This window comes from Cotesia glomerata, linkage group LG8 (assembly GCF_020080835.1).
Source record: "Cotesia glomerata isolate CgM1 linkage group LG8, MPM_Cglom_v2.3, whole genome shotgun sequence".
Taxonomy (NCBI): domain Eukaryota; kingdom Metazoa; phylum Arthropoda; class Insecta; order Hymenoptera; family Braconidae; genus Cotesia; species Cotesia glomerata.
The window spans coordinates 2,256,117-2,282,420 of NC_058165.1; the positions used below are offsets into that span (position 1 = coordinate 2,256,117).

The 26,304-nt window shown below is 27.3% G+C and overlaps 2 long non-coding RNA genes across 2 annotated transcripts in view; one reads left to right on the forward strand and one right to left on the reverse strand.

The window, feature by feature from the left end:
- Nucleotides 1-14,957, reverse strand: LOC123270325. Its single transcript, XR_006510569.1, has 3 exons — nucleotides 14,879-14,957; nucleotides 6,508-6,517; nucleotides 1-13 (listed from the first exon to the last, which is right to left on the reverse strand). It is a non-coding gene; the product is annotated as an uncharacterized LOC123270325 (long non-coding RNA).
- LOC123270323 overlaps nucleotides 376-26,304 on the forward strand; it is a 124,670-nt gene continuing 98,741 nt past the window's right edge. The window contains exon 1 of the long non-coding RNA XR_006510567.1: nucleotides 376-650. This is a non-coding gene — a long non-coding RNA (uncharacterized LOC123270323). The remainder of the gene's footprint in view (nucleotides 651-26,304) is intronic.

The window sequence follows — 26,304 nt, forward strand, 5'->3', positions numbered from 1 at the left end:
GCTTTATAATGTACTTAATTTTACATTACCCAAATTACAAAAAAAAAAAAAACCCGTAAATTTTACCCCAGCAATTCTTTTCGAACTTGCTATTGAAGAGCAGTTAAATGCACTGGCAAAATCTTACTAATGCAAAAATAAAAAAAAAAATAAAACCCAAAGAAAAAGAAACGTCCGACGGGTATGAAGTATGAAGTATCTTGAAGAATAAAATTCCTGAGCTTCAAGGATGCGTACGAGACATCGTTGAGGATATAACATCAGGATATGCGAGTGCGCAAGGGCGTTGGCGCTGGGAAGACGGACCACCACCATACATTGTGGGTATTTTTTGAGGTGGTAGTAGTGACAGTAGTGGGAGTACGCGGGAGAATAACCAGAGGGTGGAAAACCCAAAGAGTATCTAACCCAGTCGCTCTGTCAGCGTCTATCGATACGCATATCGTTCCACCTTATAATCATGAACCTGACATGGAATATCGCGGTTATATTTTGTGCTTTTATTTAAAAAATTGTTTCAAAAATAAATATACCTCACTCAACTTTTGCAGTTTGAAAATTTTTCATTAGGATTTACGTTTTAAGAAAAAAAAAGTGAAAAAGTGCGGCGTTTTTTCTTCGGAGATATTTATGCACTGAGAAACAAACTCGTAAGTTTATTTCTTTGTTTCTTCTTTGTGTTTGCTTTTTTGCGCTTGGCATTATGTATTTTTAAATTTGTTCGATGTTTTACATTTACATATGCTTCAGATTTTCGCTTCCTTAAACTTCTTCAAAGTTTTTCCCGAGAAAATCTGATCATACTGAAAGAAGAGTGGATAGATAGCTGAATTTTAACGTCACAAGTATAAAAATATTTCTAAACTTTTTTTTTTGTAGTTACTCGAACTATGCGTTAGTTTAAGTAACTATTGATAAATAGTTACATCGACTATATTTTAATAAATATTTTTCTGTTATCGTGTTAAACAAAAAATTATTAGCTGACTGAAAGGTTGTTACGGACGATGTCTCAAATAGCTTAACTGTCCGAGCCCTTGGTGCGTAACCAAAAGATCCGGGTTCGATTCCCGGTCCGGGCTGTCCGAATTATTTTTCTGTTTTCTGAGTTAAAGTTAATCAAGATGACTTTTGAGCCGATATTTAACTAAAAATAGTTTAAGTAACTATTGGGGTTCAATATAATAAATAATTTTAGGTATAAGAACTTCAATTAAATAGTGGTGATGCTATTTAACTAGATTTTCCTAGTTCAGAGAACTATATTTTTTTCTCAGCGCATAAATGATGTCAAGAAGATGGAATTAAATGTACACGGAAAGAAGAGTGCAAAGTTAGCTGAATTATAACGTCACGAGCATAAAAATATAGTTTTCTGAACTTTTTTTTTGTAGTTACTCGAACTATGCATTAGTTTAAGTAACTATTGATAAATAGTTACATCGACTGTATTTTAATAAATATTTTTCTGTTATCGTGTTAAACAAAAAATTATTAGCTGACTGAAAGGTTGTTACGGACGATGTCTCAGATAGCTTAACTGTCCGAGCCTTTAGTGCGTACCCAAAAGATCTAGGTTCGATTCCCGGTCTGGGCTGTTTGAATAATTTTATGTTTTCTGAGTTAAAATTAATCAAGATGACTTTTGAGCCCATACTGATAAAAGGATTTATTAACTATTAATAATTTAATTTATTTGAAGACAATTATTTAATTTATTAAATTTTAATAAATATTTTTTAACATTCAATAAATATTTATTTGGGAGGAAAGTACATTTATTAATAGTTAATAAGTATTTATTAATAGTTAACAAATATTTATTAACAGTTAATAAATATTTTGTTGAGTGAATTTGTTTGGTTTTTAATGTCATATGATATAAAGATTGCTTATAAAGAAAAATCATCTTTATAAATTATTTGCATTAATTATATAACATTATAATAACGTTTATTGTAAAATAGCAAATTCTATCACAGGGAATAATTATCTTTTATATTTTTAAATATTAAAAACGTTAATTTATTTAGTGAATTTAATTATTATCATGTATTCCAGCTATAGAGTTATAAAAAGTGTCAAAAGAAAATTGCTATTTTTGCTTTTTATTTTAAATAAATATTTGTTAACAGGTAACAAATATTCATTAACCATTAATAAATATTTATTAACAGTTAATAAATTGTACTTAATAAATTACTTATTAACTGTTAATAAATATTCATTAACATTTAATAAATAATTTATTAACAATTAATAAAGCTTATTAAATATAAACAAATCTTTCTATCAGTATAGTAAAAGAAAAAAAAATAATAAAAATACATAACCCTAACCCTCACCCAAAAGCTCATTGGTTTACCGTGAAGCCTCTACCCTTAAAACGATAGTGATCACAACAAGTTTTTCGTTTATGCTTCGAATAATCATCTGAACCTCAATTCAGGCATCTAATACTTACTCCCTTATCTCAACTTCCATTATACAACCAATTTATTTTTTTTTATTTTTTCCCATATCAATAGATGAATACTCCCAGAAAATAAATAAAAGAAGACACTCATTAATAATGGACCGGAATTTATCATATCAGAAATATTTTCCATTTATATTGAAAATTTTTAAATTAACAAAAGTTTATTGCATAATAGAGAGTAACAGTAGATATAAGAGCACCTAGAGGTAAGGATACAATTACCGAGGGTCAAATAACATCCGAGATAAGAAGGACGTGACGAGGAACTTGGAATGATGAGAAGACAACGTCGTCCAACTGAGTGGAAAGTTTATACACTATAACCTTTTTTTTCATTTACTTCTTATATCTTATTTCTCGGCTTTATTTTTCTACCAGGGAGAAATTGTTTAATTGAAAGGAGATTTACTTGACAGGCTTCTGATGTTTTCTTTTAATTCTTCGTTAGAATTGTAGAGTATCATAAAATTTCACTTTTTAATAAGGTTTCGCAAGAAAATTGAATATTTTATTTTTTTAAATTAATTCATTGAAAAAAATTTTATTTTTGTTTATATTTAATAAGCTTTCATGTTTCTAAACATGATATATTAATTACAGGCTTAAAGAATAAGTCAATTTTTTTTCACCCAATCCTAGACCCTATTTAACCATATAATGTAGCTTGACGCGCCGCACAACAACACAAAAATTGAATAGACCATAAAGTAATTTCTCTTCATTAAATTTCCGCGCAAAAACCTTGAAAAAACCCAATTAATCTGTAAAAGAATTATCCACCAAGAGCCTAAAAAATTGCACGCCTCATAATCTCATTTTCCACAATAAAATTCACTAAAATAAAATATAAAAAACAAAATAATAAAAAACAGAAAACTCTGCTATGGTTTAGTGGCGCCATAATTCTAAGGTGAGGAAAAAAAATACTATAGTAAAATTTATGTATAGATATACAAATACACAGTCGTATCTTAGTTTTTTATAAATAATAATTAAACGACAGTGAATTGAACGGTGATATTAATTGAGAAAGTCCTTAGTGTGTTACTTTAGATGATAAAAAAAAAATAATTCCGGTAGGATTATTTTTTTGAGGAATTTCCCTGGCACATACACGGATCCATAAACACAGACACACGGACGTCCAGGAAACATTATTTTTAATGTTATTATTTTTAATATTAAACAAAATAATTGTTATTGAAATATATTTTACGTGCCTGACAGATTATTTTACTTGATATAAGTCCACTCATATTATCCTATACGTGCGATATAAGTCAAAAAAAAACAATTTCAGTTTCGAGAAAACTGCTTTTTTTTTTGTCGAGAGTAGAGCACTACCTCAACGCTTCGCTTATGAGGCGTGCAAAATTTATTTTAATTGCCAATTTTTTAAGAACTGCCTCAATAAAATATTTATCTAAAAATTTAAAGAATTATTTTTTAATTTTTAATTACAAAAATTGATTATGATATTAGAAAAAAAGAATTTAATTATTGTATTTATTTTAAAAATAATTAATGCAATTTTTTAAAAATTAATAATAGTATTGATCAGCAAGTAAATTAATTTACTTAAATTAAAGTTACAAAAAAATTGAATCACAAATTTCAAGCAATTGAAAGAAATGTGGGATGCAAAAAAAACGTTGTCGAGAGAAGAGCACTACCTCAACGCTTCGCTTATGAGGCGTGCAAAATTAAGAGGTAAAAAAAAATCCAAATTTTCGGTGATTTTTTGAATGGATATATTTTTGTTAAAAATTATCTATTGGAATTGTAAAAAAAAATTAGGAAAACGGTTGACCCTACAGGCCATCTCTGCAACTTCCCGCTACCTCCATACCTAAGTGCTCAACAATTCACTTATTTTTTAAGCTTTTCGAGCTCAAAAATATAATTTGTGTGTAATTTTGAGCTCTCCGAGCTCAAATAAATTGCTGTTCTGTGCTTTTGAGCTCTTCGAGCTCAAAAGGCTGATGGAAATTTTATAGAATACTATTTTTTTAATTTTCAAACCGCAATAACTTTTGAATGAATCAACCGATTTTCTCGCTGTTTACGGCATTCAACGCAGTTTTTTGAGTTCTTTGAAAAATTTTGAAGTACAAACTGATCAGACTAAAAATTTCATAGAAATTCTGAAAAAAAACATTTTTTTCAATTTTTTTCGACAACGATATCTCACGAATAAATCAACCGATTTTGACCGGGCTGAAGGCAGTCAACGTAGTTTTTTGAGGTTAAGAGCTGATTAGTTTTTGGAATTGATCAGTTTAGCCGTTTAAAAGATATTTCAAAAAAACGAACTTTTGGAAATTTTATTTTTGAGATTTCTCAAAATTGATCGACTCAAATTCTGTAAATTAGTATTAGAATTCTAGGGGCAAAGGAACTCTTCAGAATGCCGCTTATTTCGATCGAATCGGATGATCCGTTCAAAAGTTATAAGAGATTTACATACATACACACACACATACATACATACATACATACATACATACATACATACATACATACATACATACATACTTACATACATACATACAGACACGGTGACATCACCGCGGAAATAGTCAGGAAAGCTTCCTAGGACCTCAAAACGTCGAGATCTGATGAAAACTCGATTTTCGAAAAACGGGGTGAAAACAATAACTTCCCGATTTTTGAAAATTTTCAATTTTCTTAGCGGGAAGTTAAAAAAGAAATTGATAGCTTGCACTTACAGAAGGATTTATTAACTATTAATAATTTAATTTATTTGAAGACAATTATTAAATTTTAATAAATATTTTTTAACATTCCATAAATATTTATTTAGGAGGAAAGTACATTTATTAATAGTTAATAAGTATTTATTAATAGTTAACAAATAATTATTAACAGTGAATAAATATTTTGTTGAGTGAATTTTTTTGGCTTGCAATGTCATATGATATAAAGATTGCTTATAAACAAAAATCATCTTTATAAATTATTTGCATTAATTATATTACATTATAATAACGTTTATTGTAAAATAGTAAATTCTATCACAGCTCATAATTATCTTTTATATTTTTAATTATTAAAAACGTTAATTTATTTAGTGAATTAAATTATTATCATGAATTCCAGCTATAGGGTTATAAAAAGTGTCAAGAGAAAATTGCTATTTTTGCTTTTTATTTTAAACAAATATTTATTAACAGTTAACAAATATTCATTAACCATTAATAAATATTTATTAACAGTTAATAAATTGTACTTAATAAATTACTTATTAACTGTTAATAAATATTTGTTAACTGTTAACAAATATTTATTAACATTTAATAAATCGTATTTAATAAATAATTTATTGTTAATAAATATCTATTAAATCCCATGTTAAAAATAATTTATTAGTTAATAAAGCTCATTAAATATAAAACAAATCCTTTTATGAGTGTGAGGCGTGCAATTAAGGTTACCTGGTTAATTTAGCTTGGAACATTAAAAGTAATCTAGCAAAGAATAGGTGAGAATTTTTTATGCAGATGAATAGTCGCAGATATACCGTAACAATGTCATAGAAATGACAGTTGACGTGCACCCATGTCTCATGACTCACTTGACAGCTTACCTTATGAATAGATTGGCAAGAGCTTTCTCGTGTCAGGACACAATGAGGTTGCTTTAATGTTCAGCGAGGGCGAGTAAAGCATATGAACAAGTTTAAGCACAACTTCCGTCGAATGGCGAGTGGATTTATCAATAAAAGCCATAAGATTAATCAACGGCGTCGGGCGACTTTCTACATCACTAAACCTGATACAGTTAGTGACGTTCCGCGTGAGAGCTTTTGCTCTTGGACCTGGCGTCAATTAATTACGTGGAAGAGACACAACGCAATTCAGTAACCTGTTATCATCCCGGTACAGAGTTTACTCTCACGTTTAAAGTGCTATCGATTTGAGCAATTGGATCTACATCCGCTTCAATTTAACCTCCGGATTGTTTTTTTCGTTTTATTTGTCGATGAAGCACAGCCTCGTGCTCTGTACTCTCCTACATCTATTGTCCATTATTCTTTTCTGTTTTCTGCTCTTGCTTTATTTGCCACTTCAGCGAAATACGATTATTTCTTATGTACTTTTTATTGATGACAGTCTAGTCGATCAAATCAAGGATTATATCAATCTAGATTGTTTTCAGTAAATTGGAAAAATTACTGTTGATAATAATAGTATTAATTATGTCCAAGATTTTTAAAGAATAATAATCAACTAGCAACCTTGTGAACTACACTGTAAAAAAAGCGGTGTTAAAATGGACTCATTTTAACACCGCTATGTAACACCTGTGTATTAACACCGGTGTAACGGTGCTCTTTTGCGGTGTTAAAAATCCGGTGTAATATCGGTGTAACAGTAGAACAAATTTACACCGTATCGGAGTATGAATATTATATGATCCATGAAACACAATTAATATTCAATATTTATCAAAATGAGACAGGTAACATTTATTTAAGAATTTTCAATTTATAAAATTACGCAGAAATCGATTTAATGAATATTATACAACAAGTGAAATAATATTTACAATATTAAATGTTTAGGAACAATATAATAATTATTTTTATCGTAACCATAATGTTTCTCATAATATAATGGATGTTTTGAACATGTTAAAATAAATAATTTGATAACTTTGCTTTTTTTCAGATATTTCATTTGCACATAAACTCATATTGTAACACATAGTCTCTCATAGCTTACACAACAGCATTATATTATCATTATAAAAGAAAATTCTTTGAATTTCACCGTAAATGGGTAATTCGTAAATTCTTAAATTGTCCCAAAAACGTCCTAAAATTGTCCAAAAAATATTTCATCCATTAATTTCGGGACAAATCTACGGCTGTGCAAAAATAAATTATCTCTATGAAAATCATTTAAAAAACGTTCAGAATTGTCGTAAAATTGTTCTAAAAATGTTTAAAATTTGTTGAAAAAACACTCTAAAACTATCCAAGAAATGTTCCAAAATTGTCTCAAAAATATCCGAAAAATGTCTCAAAAGTATTCAAAATTTGTTCTCAAGTAGTTAAAAAAATGTTTTAAGATTATTCAAAAAAGGTTCCACATAAGTTTTAAGGACAAAATTTCAACTCAATCGCTTCAAATAAATTGCATTGATTCTAAAATTATCAGAAGTATTCCGAAAATCTTAAAAAAAATACTTAAAAGTTATGAAATTATTACTAAAATGCAGTATTTTGAAGTTTTCGATTATTTATATGATGTCCCAAAATGCTCCGGGTCCATTTTACATCGAAATTTTTTACAGTGTATTTATTTTAATTAAAAATTTTTATCTACTTAATATTTTATTATTTAAAACGTTCTAAATTAAATATTAACTTTTTTTTATTATTTATTTTTAATTATTAAACATAATAAGGTTAATTAAAAAAATTGTGTTAATTAAAATATTATCAACATTGGAAAATTTATAACACCGATTTAACACCGAAAAAAAAAATTTACACCGCGAACGGTGTTAGTGCTACACCGATTTCGGTGTTGAATTTAACACCGGAATTTTTAACACCGTACACCGCATGGGCTTACACCGGTTTTTTTTTACAGTGTATAAATAAATAAATTTTTGTTGATTAAATAATGACTTTTGTTAAATTGCACTGTACTTTTTTAACTATTGACATTTTTAAAGATATAAGCTCATCCTGATGTTACACTCATCAAGAGCTTTCATTTGAGTACACACACGCATTTTTGATATATTTTTCATATATACATATATATCATATATATAAATATATAAATGTATGAAAAAATTGATGTGGGTACTCAAATAAAAGGTCTCGATGAAACATCGGAATGAGCTTATATCATTAAAAATATTATTACACAGTAAAAAAATTTTCGTAAAATTTAACATAAAATTTTGTGTAGATGATTTTTTTACACAAAATTTATGTTAATTCTACACATACTGTTTGTATTGATGAAATCAACATAATTCTGTGTTAAAAGTAACACAAAAATATGTTAAAACTTTCATTGGCTGATTCTCGGATTTCTACACACTTAAATGTTATCCATAACACAAATAAAGTGTTGATTGTAACTTTTTCTTTGTGTTACTCAGATCAGCTGTCAAATATGTGAGTTTTAATAATAATTTAAATATATATATATATATATATATATATATATATATTTTGTGATTAAAAAATACATGAGCAATTGAAAATAATAAATTAAAGGAAAAATGCACATGTAGAAAATTAAAAAAACTGTAAGTTTATTTTCTAATAATTTATTAATTTCAATTATTTATTTTTTTGTCTAATTCAAAAAAATAAATGAAAATTGAGTTAGCCGACATCTGAAAATTTTTACAATTTTTTTTAATGAAAAAATTATTAAAAAAAAATTAAAAAAAAAAATTTCACTTGTAGAAAATTTGAAGAATTATTCGTGTAATTTTTTTTAAGTATTTTTTAACTTGTAAATAATTTGTCAAAAAAAATCAACATGTCCGCTAGATTCATAATCATAAAATTTATAATTTTTCTTATTTTATTTATTTCCTTATAATTTAAAATTTATTCTGTCTTCTAGATTCACACTAGAAAGGACATTAACCTTGTAATGAATTTTAAGGTTACAATTCTGTTATCGGATGTTTTAATATAAATTACCCTTTATTTACTTAGTTTTTAATTGCTATACACTACAATTGTATATTTATTAGCTGCATTTAAGTATTTTACGTAATGACACAAATCAAAATCCACCAAATTAAAATGACGTTGAGGCTATCACATTTACATGTCTATCTTGTGTGGAATACGTGACTATATATGAAGAATTCTTTAACATAAATTTTGTGTTGGTTGGCCAGTAACATTAAAAAAGTGTAGTTTTACTTTGAATTAACACTTGAGTGTGTTAAAAATGGATGGATTGATCAATACAAACCGTTTGTGTAGAATTAACATAAATTTTATGTAAAAAAAACATCTACACAAAATTTTATGTTAAATTTTACGAAAATTTTTTTACTGTGTAGTTAACAAGATACATTGCCATTTTTTAATTATTTACATTTTTTAAAATATAAACTCATTTTGATGTTACACTCATCGAGACCTTTAATTTAGGTACTAAATTGTTTGAACAATGCAACCCTCTATCCAAGATGACAATGATATTTCATCGCGCATTATACTTCAAGAAGTAAATGACAATAAACTTGACAATTATCAAGTTCCAAGCAAACTTTGTAAGTTTTAGTTAATTGCAAGGTTACTTACTAGTATTATTAGAAGATTTATCGAACCCTTGAAAAGGCTAGCGGCGAACTAAGTAATATTCTTTCCAATTACGCTAATTCATACATAAGAAACCTAGTTTTCTAAGTGGTGTGTAAATTGTTTCAAGCGAACTAATTCGATTAAATTAAATTATTTAGTAGATTCATTATTTTTTATATTTTCAAGTAATTAAAAAAATAAATTTTTAATTTAATAATTTATTCAATATTGTTTTTGCAAGATGATTAAAAAAAAAAAAAAAAAATTTACCTTTAAAATATTGAAATTTGAAGCATTTTAAACTTACTTTTAAGCTACATTATTAAACATTAAACTGTAGTACTTTAAACGGCAAAAGTTTCGTTGTAATCGTTAAGCACTATTGATTTTGATTCTCCGGGGGTTAAATTAATTGTTTATTGTAATTAGCCAGTTAAAAATGACTATTAGTTTTATAAAAGGGAAATTGAAATATCGTTAAAATAAACCTAATTTCTCGCTTTTGCAATTACAAGGATGTATTCTCGAATTTCATTTAATACTTAGAGGATAATATATACACGGAGAAAAAAATTTTGCTATAGGGACCGAGCACTAACTGTAGAGGCAGCACATCTGTCGGAAGTAGCGCGCCCTGGTGTTTAACAAAAGCACTAAATAGGCAAAAAGTATTACAATAGCTTATGTATTTTTTTACTAAATAATAGAAAAAACAATAAAATATGCTTTTTGACCAGTATGAATCGGTTGTATTTGAAGCAAAAACAATTCAGAAGGTAAAAAAAAAACTTTAGGCCGTGTATATTAAATATGATAAAAGAAATTCAGCACTATTAAGTCAAATAGCCATGTAAACATAGTCTCCAAAGTTCAATTCCGCCTCTAAACACGTCATATGGCTGTCATTTTTCTATGGAGTACCATTAGTACTGAGAGAAAAATAATAAAATTTTACAAATTTGTCTATTCGACGGTCCCAACTTGATATATTTATAAATGTCGTGATATACCAAAACTCTATAGTTGAAAAAATTTATTAATTTATTTAAGTAAACAATAAATCAACATTAAATCACATATTAGAGTTTAAAATTTTTGCCCATTAGCTTACAATTTCTATCATCAGTTGGCGTGACAGTCTAGACGCTCGGTCCCTATAGGAACTCTGTAGTAGTTAGTTAGTTGTAGAAAGTTCCAGTAGGTTAACGTATTCCTATAGTAACAATACCGTTTGGCTCCTGCAACTCTACATTGTTGAGCTCTGAGGGCTAAACGTTATTTACCTATCACAACTCTACAGGATCGTTCTGAGACTATAACAAATTTTTGGAAGTCTGCTTAATAATTTTTTTTTACGATTTAGCATTGATAATTTAATAAATACATGCAGCAGAATGAATTTATATTGCCAACAATAATTGTATATGATAAATAAGAATAGTATTATAATAGAAATAAAATAATAATAGAACTTATATTACAAATAAAAATTATTTGTAAAATAAAAATATGGTCGTCACAAAATTATCTTATTTTCTTAATTATATCAATAGATATTGGACATAAAACCATTACCGTATATGCACGAGAAAAGATAAATAAACGAAAACAAATTTTATCTTGTGTTTAATGGGGTCTTTTTAATGTATTCCGATAACTTATCAGTTATCACTTATCACAATATATTCAACTAATAAATTAAACTAACAGTCACTGCAAATGAACCTTGAAAAACCATAAATACAAAACTGTTCTAACGAAATTCAATTTGACAAAAAAAAACCTCTTTCCTTAAATAAATAAATTGGGAACTTAATTGTCCTCATATATTTTTAATAATATAGATTAGTAACAAAATAATTATGTTTGGCATTTTAGAAGGTTATGAAATATGTCAGCGCACTCCACTACTGCGCAACGTAGAGCGCTTCCAACTATACCGTTTGGCTCTAAGAACAATCCCATAGAGCTCTGAGAGCTCAAAAAATTTTATTTTGTTGAGGAAATTTTTTTATGAAAATTATTTTTATTCTGAGTAATTTTTTTTTTTTCTGAAATTATAATTATAAATATTATTATTATTATTATTATTATTATTATTATTATTATTATTATTATTATTATTGTAATAATAATTTTTATTATAATTATAATTATAATTATTATTTTTTATAATTATAAATAACAGAAAATTTTTTACTAGAATCGTAAATTTACAAGCATGTATGGAAAACACACATTCCATGCTTGTAAAGAAGGACTTTCTTATAAACTCCGCCGTCCATCTTACGGCATGAAACAAATTTTATTTTGTTGAGGAAATATTTTATGAAAATTATTTTTATTCTGAGTAATTTTTTTTCTGAAATTATAATTATAAATATTATTATTATTATTATTATTATTATTATTATTATTATTATTATTATTATTATTATTATTATTATTGTAATAGAGCTCAACAACATTGAGTTATCAGAACTAAATAACATTTTGTTACTATAACTCTACAACGAACAGTAAATTATGTATAGTTGTGGTAACTCTACAGTTACGTTACCAGAAAGAAATTTTTTTTTCCGTGTACTAAATGAGACTTTTTTAATGTTTCAAGCTTGCTATGAATCGTCTTGATATATTCATAAGAACCTTAAAATTTTCCAATTAAAAATTAAAACCAGGATTATTTTTTAATTGAGATGTATAATTAATCATGAGGATTTTTAATTCTTTATTCCTTCTAGAAATGAATATTACTGGATTTTTAATTATAAGCAAGCTGGGTCATTTATATTTTTTCAAAATTAAATTATAATAAATGCTTATCTTATTCACACCCAAGATTTTTTATAAAAATATTTGCCTTGTATTGAGGATGCATACAAAAATGCACTATCTCTAGATTTATAATTAAGAAATGACATTGTATCTTGTGAACTATTGACATTTTTAAAGATATAAGCTCATCCCGATATTACACCAATCGAGACCTTTTATTTGAGTACCCACATCAATTTTTCATATATTTTATATATTTATATACTTCACAAATACCATATATATAAAATATATAAAAAATGCCATATGGGTACTTAAATAAAAGGTCTCGATGAGTGTAATATCGAAATGAGTTGATATTTTAAAAAATCTATCACTAAAGACAAAATTTTTCTTATTCTCTTAATAATATAGATTTAGTAACTTACAAATGACTAATTAAAATAAATCCACTGAATAAACCATATCTTTGTCTTAAATAAATTCATTTATTAGATAGTATTCAAATAAGAAAATTATTTCCTATAAACAAATTAAAGAAAATTTTCTAACAATTCCCAATTTTTCCAATATTTTATTTCAACTCTACAATTTAATATAATTTTTCAATCTGTAATTTTTAACTCAGCAAGTTTTTTTAGCTTCTCCAGATTGAGTTCTTCCTCGGGATGAATTCTACTCTCGAGAGAGTGAATAAATAGAATATTATTTCCTCCACATTCACTCCACGTTTAAGCAGTGATATCTCCGCAAATTTTTCCCGTGTATTAGTGCATTATAACAATAATAAAAATGATTTAAAGTGAGCGTACCCCGTGTTTTTCATTTTCCGAGAGCACAACATAATTTTTTATTTTTTTTTTATTAAAAATAATACGGCTCTAAAGTACATTTGTTCATAAAATCTTTCGTTTAAATTTAGCGAGATCGCTCTTTAGCCCATGAATAATTCAACTTTTTGACTTAGACTTTTAAATACCAACGAATAAAAAGCGTCTTCAAATTATTAGTATATTACAACTTTATAAATATTTTTAAGAAGACACTGTCATGAAAAATAAAATTTTTTTTTTTAAAATACGCACAATAATTTGTTGTTTATATTTTCCAAGGGCTTGAAGAAGAATTTGTATTCTTAATTCAACGAAAAATAAATTTTCATGTTGACGATCATGAATATATTTTACCTGACTGTTTTTTTTAAATAAAATGGAACAAACAAACTTTGTGTATAAAAGCTAAAAAAAAATGTAAATTTTTATTTTATTTTTTATATATAAATTGAGAATATATATGCCCCAAGGGGATAAATGTTATGGAAGGATGAAAAAATTTGTAATTTTAAGAAATTTGATACCTTCTATGTCAGTAAATAATAACTGAGATAAAACAAACAATTTTTAATTAAAAAATTATTAAATATTATTATTATTATGATAATCCCGTAGAAAATTCATAAAAATAAATATCAATTTTATAAATTTTTAATAAATTTTTTAATAATAACTTTGGAAAGAAATTTTATTTAAAAATTATCATTAAAATCAGAGAAAACATTAAATGTTCTGTAATTTCTTATCTAATTGCAATTATATTAATAATTATTTAAAAACATAATAAAAAAAATGGAAAATTTTTAGTTTATATTAAAAGAACGAAAAAAATGGTTCCGTAAGCTCCGCTAGGTCGCGAAAAATACTCTAAACTTCTCACTTGTATTTTGAAAGATTAAGTAATCAATATTATTGCGGGATTAAGTTTAATATTACAATATATGTTTTATAATTGAAGATATACTGATAGCAAAGTGGATAGTTAGCTGAATTATAACGTCACAAGTATAAAAATATTTCTGAACTTTTTTTTTGTAGTTACTCGAACTATGCATCAGTTTAAGCAACTATTGATAAATAGTTACATCGACGATATTTTAATAAATATTTTTCTGTTATCGTGTTAAACAAAAAATTATGAGCTGACTGAAAGGTTGTTACGGACGATGTCTCAGATAGCTTAACTGTCCGAGCCCTTGGTGCGTAACCAAAAGATCCGGGTTCGATTCCCGGTTCGGGCTGTCCGAATTATTTTTCTGCTTTCTGAGTTAAAGTTAATCAAGATGACTTTTGAGCCGATATTTAACTAAAAATAGTTTAAGGAACTATTGGGGTTCAATATAATAAATAATTTTAGGTATAAGAACTTCAATTAAATAGTGGTGATGCTATTTAACTAGATTTTCCTATTTCAGAGAACTATTTTTTTCTCAGTGCATAAATGATGTCAAGAAGATGGAATTAAATGTACACTGAGAGTAGAGTGCATAGTTAGCTGAATTATAACGTCACAAGTATAAAAATATAGTTTTCTGAACTTTTTTTTTGTAGTTACTTGAACTATGCATTAGTTTAAGTAACTATTGATAAATAGTTACATCGACGATATTTTAATAAATATTTTTCTGTTATCGTGTTAAACAAAAAATTATTAGCTGACTGAAAGGTTGTTACGGACGATGTCTCAGATAGCTTAACTGTCCGAGCCCTTGGTGCGTAACCAAAAGATCCGGGTTCGATTCCCGGTTCGGGCTGTCCGAATTATTTTTCTGCTTTCTGAGTTAAAGTTAATCAAGATGACTTTTGAGCCGATATTTAACTAAAAATAGTTTAAGTAACTATTGGGGTTCAATATAATAAATAATTTTAGGTATAAGAACTTCAATTAAATAGTGGTGATGCTATTTAACTAGATTTTCCTATTTCAGAGAACTCTATTTTTTTCTCAGTGCATAAATGATGTCAAGAAGATGGAATTAAATGTACACTGAGAGAAGAGTGCATAGGTAGTTTAATTATAACATCACAAGTATAAAAATATAGTTTTCTGAACTTTTTTTTTGTAGTTACTCGAACTATGCATTAGTTTAAGTAACTATTGATAAATAGTTACATCGACTATATTTTAATAAATATTTATCTGTTACCGTGTTAAACAAAAAATTATTATCTAACTGAAAGGTTGTTACGGACGATGTCTCAGATAGCTTAACTGTCCGAGCCCTTGGTGCGTAACCAAAAGATCCGGGTTCGATTCCTGGTCCGGGTTGTCCGAATTATTTTTCTGCTTTCTGAGTTAAAGTTAATCAAGATGACTTTTGAGCCGATATTTAACTAAAAATAGTTTAAGTAACTATTGGGGTTCAATATAATAAATAATTTTAGGTATAAGAAATTCAATTAAATAGTGATGCTATTCAACTAGATTTTTCCAGTTCAGAGAACTATATTCTTCTTTTAGTATACAAATTCCTCTATAAATTGATGATAAATTATCATCTATAGATTCTCGACTAGAGTAATGAAGGTCTCGAATCTCCTTAATGTCAGTGAATTATTTTCATAATGAAAATCCATTTAAAGCGCGAAATAATTTAGTTCGAAAGGTACTGGGAGAAAAATAGATGAGCTAGTAGCACATTATTGTTACATTTACTTCATAATATTCCTCATTAAACGCCGTTTAACTTTTAATAATAGAAAAAGAATAAAAAAACCGGCCGATAAATTTTTTAGGTTCTCCATTTCATCCTTTCTAATTTACGTTTATTCCTACTGAAATAATAAATTTTACTGTTGCGTGACGTCAGAGCATTGTCTATAACCTACTTTCTATATTAAATTTTTCATCTTCATCTCCATGATGGCAGCCGTCAGTCTTTTGCAAAAATAATATATAATTTTAAATAATTTTACATGGACGAAACAAAGGACACAATATTTTGCCTTCATCCTCACCCGCTGTCGCATATCAAAAAAATTTTAATGGCTACTCTTTTATCCTTTGCATTACTGTCACGCCTCTAGTCACATATTTAACATACTGTATTTAATTAATGCGAGCTTAAATTATTTAACCGAGCTTCTATCCACTGGCAATAAATACGCCTTTGTTAATATAATGTGATCCAGTAAGCTGGAGAGAAAAAGGAAAATTGAGAAAGAGATTGTAAGAGTTACCTTACCTTACCTCACGTCCATTTGTTAATTGGCTGGCATTGTTGTATACTCAGAAGATCGCTAGATGTTAAGTGAATTTGTTAGTTTGTTCATTGCATTAAGTTATACTGACACTAAAGTTTCATCAAACACTCCCGCTATCTTTTGAACGGAGAAACCGGGGTTAAATTTTACTGAGTATGGTATAGTAGTAAGATTTAATGACTTTAAACAGGATATTTAATTTTACTACGAGACCATTGATTTTGTTTGCGAATTACTGAATTACTGAATTATCTAACTATTCAGAAATTTCTTTGATGTACGCTTAGAATTCTGGTGTAATTGTTGAAGAATTTTTAAATATTTGTACAAAGTTAAATTTAAATAAATTTTTTTATAAAATTTATTTTTTTTATAAAATTTATTTTTTTTTATAAAATTTATATTTTTATAAAATTCGTTTTTTTTTTTTTTCTTACTCAAAATGACTCTTTAATTAAATAAAAGTTGTTTAATAAAATTTTAGCAAAAAAAAAAAAAACAAAAATAAAATTCTCTATTATTGATACTAATTTTTATAATTAAATTTTTCAATCATATTTAAAATCAATTTAATTATTTTTTTTAAGAGGATACTTTTATTATCATTTTTTAGTTGTATAATTTAATTAATTAAACTCAATGGCAGTAAAAAAGTAAATTTAATGTAATATTTGTCAATATTTCCTCGATTTTAATGAAAAAAATATTTTATTCGAAAATAGTTCCGCGACGTCCGATAGGTGGCGAGATAGTTTAAAAATTTCTCACTTGCACAGTGATAGATTTAATAATTAGGTAGTATTTTAAATTTGATAAAATTTTTGTTTTGTTATAATTAAAGTGATAGAAGGAATTTAGTTTTATTTAATAAGATTTAGTAATAGTTTCTAAATAATTTAGTAACAAACCTTTAATTACCAAATATTGAGTAATAGTTACTAAATAATTTATCAAAGCCCCTTTATTTCCACCAAATGAATATTTAGTAGTATTTAACAAATTATTTATTGCTTCGCAATAAATCGTTCATTGGTAATAAAGAAATTCATTTTTCATGTTATTTATCACATTGGAATTAAAACATAGCCATCTACCGACAATACTTACCAAACAAATATTTAGTAACTACTACTAAATATCGCGTGACTAATGCAAAAAGGGCGCATAGCTACAGGTTAGTAGGGACCCATGCTAAAAGGGCGCATTAAAAAAATTTTTTTTGTCATTCTTCTTGAAATCACTCGAAACACAAAGATCTGTAAAAAAAAAAAAAAAAAGTTCGAATATACTAAAGCTAAAAGGGCGTAACTCAAACATGCGCCCTTTTAGCTTTTATAAAAGTAGTGCCTAAAGCTAAAAGAGCACATAGAAAAAATTTAAGTTTTTATAAAAAATTTTGATAAATAGCTTCACAAGACATAAAATAAAAAAGTTTTATGAATAAAAAAAAAATTTCTTAACAGCCGGTCCCTACACGGAAAGAACAAGATGACACTGGGTATCATCCCAGATTATACTCAGTATTATATGTAGTAAAAAAAAATTTCAGATAGTAGCTAGAAAAATCCAGATTATACTGCGTGATATCTGGATTATACTCATTGTAATCTGGATTATACTAACTACTATCTGAAATTTTTTTTTACTCAGTATAATCCGGGATGATATCCAGTATCATCTTGTTCTTTTCGCGTACGATTGCAGCTTTATATTTCTCTTCTAGACAAAGAAGAATTTTGAAAAAAACGCTCTGCTACGTAATAGATTTTTTAATAATCTATTTCGTATAGCAGGGTGTTTTTTTCAAAATTCTCATTTGTTTAAAAGAAAAACATAAAATTTCAATAGCTTTATAATCATGAATGCATCGAGGATCGTACCATTTCTTGCAGTGAGTGCGACGCGAGAAAAAGAGGGGATCGGCTGTTTGTAAGTACTTAAACAATATTGAAAAAATAATAATTTTTAACTATTTTTATACAAGCAATGGATAGTTAAATTAATCGAAAACTAATGGGATTGAAATAATTTTTAAATAAAAAATAAATTAATACAATCACGCATATTTTGCAATTTTTTAAAAACATTTTTAATTGTAATTTTAAAAGAATGTATGTTGAGTTAGAATACGCCTCTTTCGTGTGAATCTACCATTTTTTTTTTTTAAATTTTAGGCTAAAAATGAGCATTTTAATGAATTATTTGGAAAGAATAGTATATTGTGTGACTAGGGATGAAACAAAACGATTTCAGACCAGTGAAGTTGCCTGCCCGAGCGAAGCGAGGGCTGGCATCACTCGGTCTGAAATCGTGTTTCATCCCGCGTCACACATTATATTTTTCTCACCTCCGGGCGGAAAGCGTCAATTTTCCTCCCGCTGCGCTAAACGAAAATGCCGCTTTCCGCCTCCGTCGAGGAGAAAAATAGTATACACACCACGGGCAGTAAATAAGAAAGCCTCAGATCACATGTTTATTGACCTCGGCTTCGCCTCGGACAACAATTACATGTGATCTGAGACATTTCTTATTTTACTGCCCTAGATGTGTAATATACTATTTCATATAAGTTGCATTAAAAATGCTAGTTTCAATGTCTGGAGCCAACCAGAACTAGATAGTTTCAGACGAACAGCGAAAATACCATTTTATTATGAAACTTATAATGAAATAGAAAGTAATAGTTTATTTTTTACCAAACATTATTCGTAAATTGACAAGTTTTCTTTTATCATTCTTATTTATGCTTAATAACAGAATTATAATATGTCAGTACAGTTAACGGTTAGAATGACAATTATAAAGGTATAAAATAAACAAACAATTGATAGGATTGAAAATAAAGCTGCAACTTCACCTCGCGGACAGAAAATCGTCATTTTCTGTCCGCCGGGAAGAAATAATTGATACCTGCCAGGCACAGTCGCATTGGTCTGAAATTGTTTAGTTTCGGTTGGCTCAACAGGCATTGAAACTCACATTTTCAATGCAGGTTATATGAAAAAATTTATAAGCCCTTTTAGCTTTAGGTCATAAAATTTTCAAATTCCTGAAGCTAAAAGGGCGCACAATTAGAGACATACGCCCTTTTAGCTTTAGGAAATCAATGCTTGATTTTTCGACGAAGAATATGTCAACTAGTCGATTGGTGATAAAAAAAAAATTATGCGCCCTTTTAGCTTTGCAAAGCTAAAAGGGCGCATACTTTGCCATGCGCCTTTTTGCATTAGTCACGCGATATTATTTGGTGGAAAAAAATATTTATTTTGATATAATAAGGCTTTGTTTATATAAATATAATTTATTTAGAATAAAAAAATGATTTATTAAACTGTAATAAATAATATTGATGGGTAAAAAATATATTTTTCTCCCAAATAAATTACTAAAAATTTTGTTACTAAATTAGTTTAGTACTCCGTACTAAATCCTTCTATCAGTGTAATACAATTGTCTTTTAAATTAATATAGATCCACTTTTGATCAAAAATTTGCTAAAAATAAATTCAAATTATTCTATAAATCTAATTGCGTTGAAAGCACTCGATTAGTGCCATGGACAGCAACTTTGCGACAAAAAGCGTAAATAAGTAAATATAGTAAATAAAAAAAAAGTGTATGGTGAGTTTGTCGGTACTAGTAATGAAACTTTTTCAATAGTCCGTTAATAGAGTTATCGCAACTTCTAAGCTCAGAGTCGAGAGATAGTCTAGGAAATTTTTTAATGATCCTAAAACTCGGTTGTTTTTGTAATTGCGTCACGTTGCTCATTTTTCTTCAGCAAAATTAAACTAGTAAAGCTTAATCGCGTTATTACTACGTCTACCCTTAATCCGTCGAAAAGTTTTATGTTGTGCAGTTAATGTTGGACTTTATTTTTAAAATCCACTGAAGTAGTCTTGGTATCGAAAATCAATCTATCAGCTTGTTAAGACCAAGTTTTTTGGCAACTAGCCTTTAAGTAGGTGCCAGCAATACAAAGCAAACCAAAGAACTTTACCGTTTTTTTAATCTAATCCTTCCAATTATTGATATTTTTTTTTGTCGACAGAATTTACGACTGTTTTTAATTTTTAATGCTTACTAAGAAGCTTTTTAATAACAATAACAATAACCAAAAGCTTGCAATTCAGAAGTTACACTTAAGAGGAATACACTTGCGGAAGTTTGAACTTTGATCGTAGATTGAAAGAGCCTCGAGTAAGTTTGTGTATGATTCTGCTAAAGTTTCACCGACTAGTGGTTTAGCTTTAACACAACATTTCCGTTGTACACAAAACTTCTTCCGATACATCTTTCTATTCTTCATTGAATATTACTTTAGGCGAGTAGAACATTAAGATCAGCAGTTAATGAGAAAAATTACTGTACATGTTGGAAATTTTGGATTAATTATTAATTATTAATTTTAGTTTGGTGAAAAATAAAATGAAATCAAATTGTGAACTTAATTATAATCTATATTATTGAGAAAATAAGAAAAATTTTGTTTCCAGGATAGTCATATGATAAATTCGGTTTTTTTAGTGAAATAAAGGGTCATAACTCATAACAAAGATTTTGATTTGAATTTGTCTCTTTTCAAAGTTTTATATTATTTTCACCGATAGTCAATTTATTATGATAAATATTTAGGCTGCATTTAAAAATGCTCTATCTCTAGATACATAATTAAGAAATGACCCTGTATCTTGTGAACTAATGTTATTTTTTAAGATATAAGCTCATCCCGATGTTACACACATCGAGACCTTTCATTTGAGTACTCACATCAATTTTTCATATATTTTATATACTTATAAATTTCACAAATACCATATATATAAAATATATAAAAAATGCCATGTGCGTACTTAAATAAAAGGTTTCGATGAGTGTAACATAGGAATGAGCTTATATCTTTAAAAATGTCAATAATTAAGAAACGACCTTGTATCTTGTCAACTAATGACATTTTTAAAGATATAAACTCATCACGATGTTACACTCATCGAGATCTTTCATTTGAATACCCACATCATTTTTTTTATATATTTTATATATTTATATATTTCACAAATACTATAAATATAAAATATATAAAAAATGCCATGTGAGTACTCAAATGAAAGCTCTTGATGAGTGTAACATCGGGATGAGCTTATATCTTTAAAAATGTCAATAATTAAGAAACGACCTTGTATCTTGTCAACTAATGACATTTTTAAAGATATAAACTCATCACGATGTTAAACTCATCGAGATCTTTCATTTGAATACCCACATCATTTTTTTTATATATTTTATATATTTATATATTTCACAAATACTATAAATATGAAATATATAAAAAATGCCATGTGAGTATTCAAATGAAAGCTCTTGATGAGTGTAACATCGGAATAAGCTTATATCTTTAAAAATGTCAATAATTAAGAAACGACCTTGTATCTTGTCAACTAATGACATTTTTAAAGATATAAACTCATCACGATGTTACACTCATCGAGATCTTTCATTTTAATACCCACATCATTTTTTTTTATATATTTATATATTTCACAAATACTATAAATATAAAATATATAAAAAATACCATGTGAGTATTCAAATGAAAGCTCTTGATGAGTGTAACATCGGGATGAGCTTATATCTTTAAAAATGTCAATAATTAAGGAATGACTTTGTATCTTGTGAAACATTGATATTGTTAAAGATATAAGCTCTCCTCGACATTATACTTATCGAGACCTTTTATTTGAATAACCACATCAATTTTTCATATATTTATACATATATTATATATATGCAATTATGAAAAATATATAAAAATGTTTGTAGGTACTCAAATGAAAGCTCTTGATGAGTGTAACGTCAGGATGAGCTTACATCTTTAAATATGTCAATAATTAAGAAATTACCTTGTATCTTGTCAACTATTGACATTTTTAAAGATATAAGCTCATCCTGATGTTGCTCTCATCAAGAGCTTTCATTTGAGTACCCATATGCATTTTTGATATATTTTTTATATATACATATATATAATATATATATAAATATATGAAAAATTGATGTGGGTACTTAAATGAAAGCTCTTGATGAGTATAGTTGCTAGTTTTGTATAATCCATCGAAATAATTTTAATTGTGTAAAATAATTGAAATCCAAATAATGTACCCGATATAATATTGTACACTACGCTTTTGATGCTTTTCCAATTGACCTTGCATCTCTAATTGCGTAAAATTTAGAGTAAAAGCACTCTAAATTATTCAGTATACAATTGTAATATTCGTTATGATTGGTGTTATCTCTATATAAAGCATAATGCTCTCATCAATACTTCTCATGCAGCTTAACCGAACGGGGTTAAAAGGTATCACAAATACATACACATATATATTCACTTTAATACATTTATCATTTGTAACATCACTTTAAAAATCATGAGATCTTGAAACGTCGGATTTATTAATAAATAATCTTTTAAATTCTTCAAATAATTTATCAAATATTTTTTATAAAAAAAAAGTTTTATTTCTATTTATTAATTATTATTTTTAAAGACTAAATTAATTTTCTTTTAAATATAATTTTATTGATTTTAATTGATTGTTTTTTGCATAATAAATGTTGATTTTTTTTCCGTACAGAAAAATTATAATAACAATTTTTATTCTCTCTGCATACTTAACTGTCTTTTCAAATTATAATTACCGGAAATTGTAACTAAAAAACAAACACTAGGCTGCTAATAAAAAAAACGTACTAATAATAATGATTATAATTATAATATTTATAAAGATGATAAATAAAACAAGACTAGCAGCAGAATAAAAGTTAAAGAACGTTTAGATAAAAGGAAAAAGTAAATTCAGTGAGTATTCCAGAGGGTTAAATGTTCCTAGCTCTTTGCACAGGGTATGCATAATGCAGTAGACTGATGACTAACAATGCCATGTTCTCTCTTTGCTCTATATATATAGTATACATTTGTATATACTGTATGTTGACTCAATTTTAGGATTTTAATGTATGCATTTATCAACATGGTGTTCAAATTGCATCTGCTAGTTTCAAAACGTCTTCATGTCATCTAAGTCCGTGTTATATTATAATCTTTTATTCATAATTTTTTCAATGAAAAAAATAAAAGTAACTATTGATAAATAGTTACATCGTCTATATTTTAATAAACATTTTTCTGTTATCGTGTTAAACAAAAAATTATTAGCTGACTGAAAGGTTGTTACGGACGATGTCTCAGATAGCTTAACTGTCCGAGCCCTTGGTGCGTAACCAAAAAATCCGGGTTCGATTCCCGGTCCGGGCTGTCCGAGTTATTTTTCTGTTTTCTGAGTTAAAGTTAATCAAGATGACTGTTGAGCCGATATTTAACTAAAAATAGTTTAAGTAACTATTGAGGTCCAATATAATAAATAATTTTAGGTATAAGAACTTCAATTAAATAGTGGTGATGCTATTTAACTAGATTTTCCTAATTTAGAGAACTATATTTTTTTCTCAGTGCATAAATGATGTCAAGAAGATGGAATTAAATGTATCACTGAGAGAAGAGTGCATAGTTAGCTGAATTATAACGTCACAAGTATAAAAATATTTCTAAACTTTTTTTTTGTAGTTACTCGAACTATGCATTAGTTTATTTATTTATTTATTTATTTATTTCCTTATTATAGACCCAACAGCTTACGCCATTGACAGGGTCACTTACATATACAAAATAATCGGTGTCCTTATAAATATGAGGACTTATAAATATAGTTTAAGCAACTATTGATAAATAGTTACATCGACTATATTTTAATAAATATTTTTCTGTTATCGTGATAAACAAAAAATTATTAGCTGACTGAAAGGTTGTTACGGACGATGTCTCAGATAGCTTAACTGTCCGAGCCGTTGGTGCGTAACCAGAAGATCCAGGTTCGATTCCCGGTCCGGGCTGTCCGAATTATTTTACTGTTTTCTGAGTTAAAGTTAATCAAGATGACTTTTGAGCCGATATTTAACTAAAAATAGTTCAAGTAATTATTGAGGTTCAATATAATAAATAATTTTAGGTATAAGAACTTCAATTAAATAGTGGTGATGCTATTTAACTAGATTTTCCTAATTTAGAGAACTATATTTTTTTCTCAGTGCATAAATGATGTCAAGAAGATGGAATTAAATGTATCACTGAGAGAAGAGTGCATAGTTAGCTGAATTATAACGTCACAAGTATAAAAATATTTCTAAACTTTTTTTTTGTAGTTACTCGAACTATGCATTAGTTTAAGCAACTATTGATAAATAGTTACATCGACTATATTTTAGTAAATATTTTTCTGTTACCGTGTTAAACAAAAAATTATTAGCTGACTGAAAGGTTGTTACGGACGATGTCTCAGATAGCTTAACTGTCCGAGCCCTTGGTGCGTAACCAAAAGATCCGGGTTCGATTCCCGGTCCGGGCTGTCCGAATTATTTTTCTGTTTTCTAAAGTTAATCAAGATGACTTTTGAGCCGATAATTAACTAAAAATAGTTTAAGTAACTATTGAGGTCCAATATAATAAATAATTTTAGGTATAAGAAATTCAATTAAATAGTGGTGATGCTATTTAACTAGATTTTCCTAATTTAGAGAACTATATTTTTTTCTCAGTGCATAAATGATGTCAAGAAGATGGAATTAAATGTATCACTGAGAGAAGAGTGCATAGTTAGCTGAATTATAACGTCACAAGTATAAAAATATTTCTAAACTTTTTTTTTGTAGTTACTCGAACTATGCATTAGTTTAAGCAACTATTGATAAATAGTTACATCGACTATATTTTAATAAATATTTTTCTGTTACCGTGTTAAACAAAAAATTATTAGCTCACTGAAAGGTTGTTACGGACGATGTCTCAGATAGCTTAACTGTCCGAGCCCTTGGTGCGTAACCAGAAGATCCGGGTTCGATTCCCGGTCCAGGCTGTCCGAATTATTTTTCTGTTCTCTAAGTTAAAGTTAATCAAGATGACTTTTGAGCCGATAATTAACTAAAAATAGTTTAAGTAACTATTGAGGTTCAATATAATAAATAATTTTAGGTACCAGAACTTCAATTAAATAGTGATGCTATTCAACTAGATTTTTCTAGTTCAGAGAACCATATTCTTCTCTTAGTGTATACAAATTCCTCTATAAATTGATGATAAATTATCATCTATAGATTCTCGACTAGAGTAATGAAGGTCTCGAACCTCCTTAATGTCAGTGAACTATTTTCACAATGAAAATCCATTTAAAGTGCGAAATAATTTAGTTCGAAAGGTACTGGGAGAAAAATAGATGAGCTAGTAGCACATTATTGTTACATTCACTTTATAATATTCCTCGTTAAGCACCGTTTAACTTTTAATAATAGAAAACGAATAAAAAAAATCGCCCGATAAATTTTTTAGGTTCTTTATTTCATCCTTTCTAATTTACGTTTATTCCTACTGAAATAATGAACAGTTAAAGGGTCCATATTCTTTTCTCAGTGCATCAAAAATTATATAAATTCAAGTTACAACCTTTTTAATGATACAAAATTAAATTAGAAAAATTGTATCATAAAAACATTGAAAATAAAATTTTATTTCTTTAATTACATAAAATTAAAATCATATTTTTATATGCAAAAATATCTAACGCAAAAAATTGTTGATAAATTTT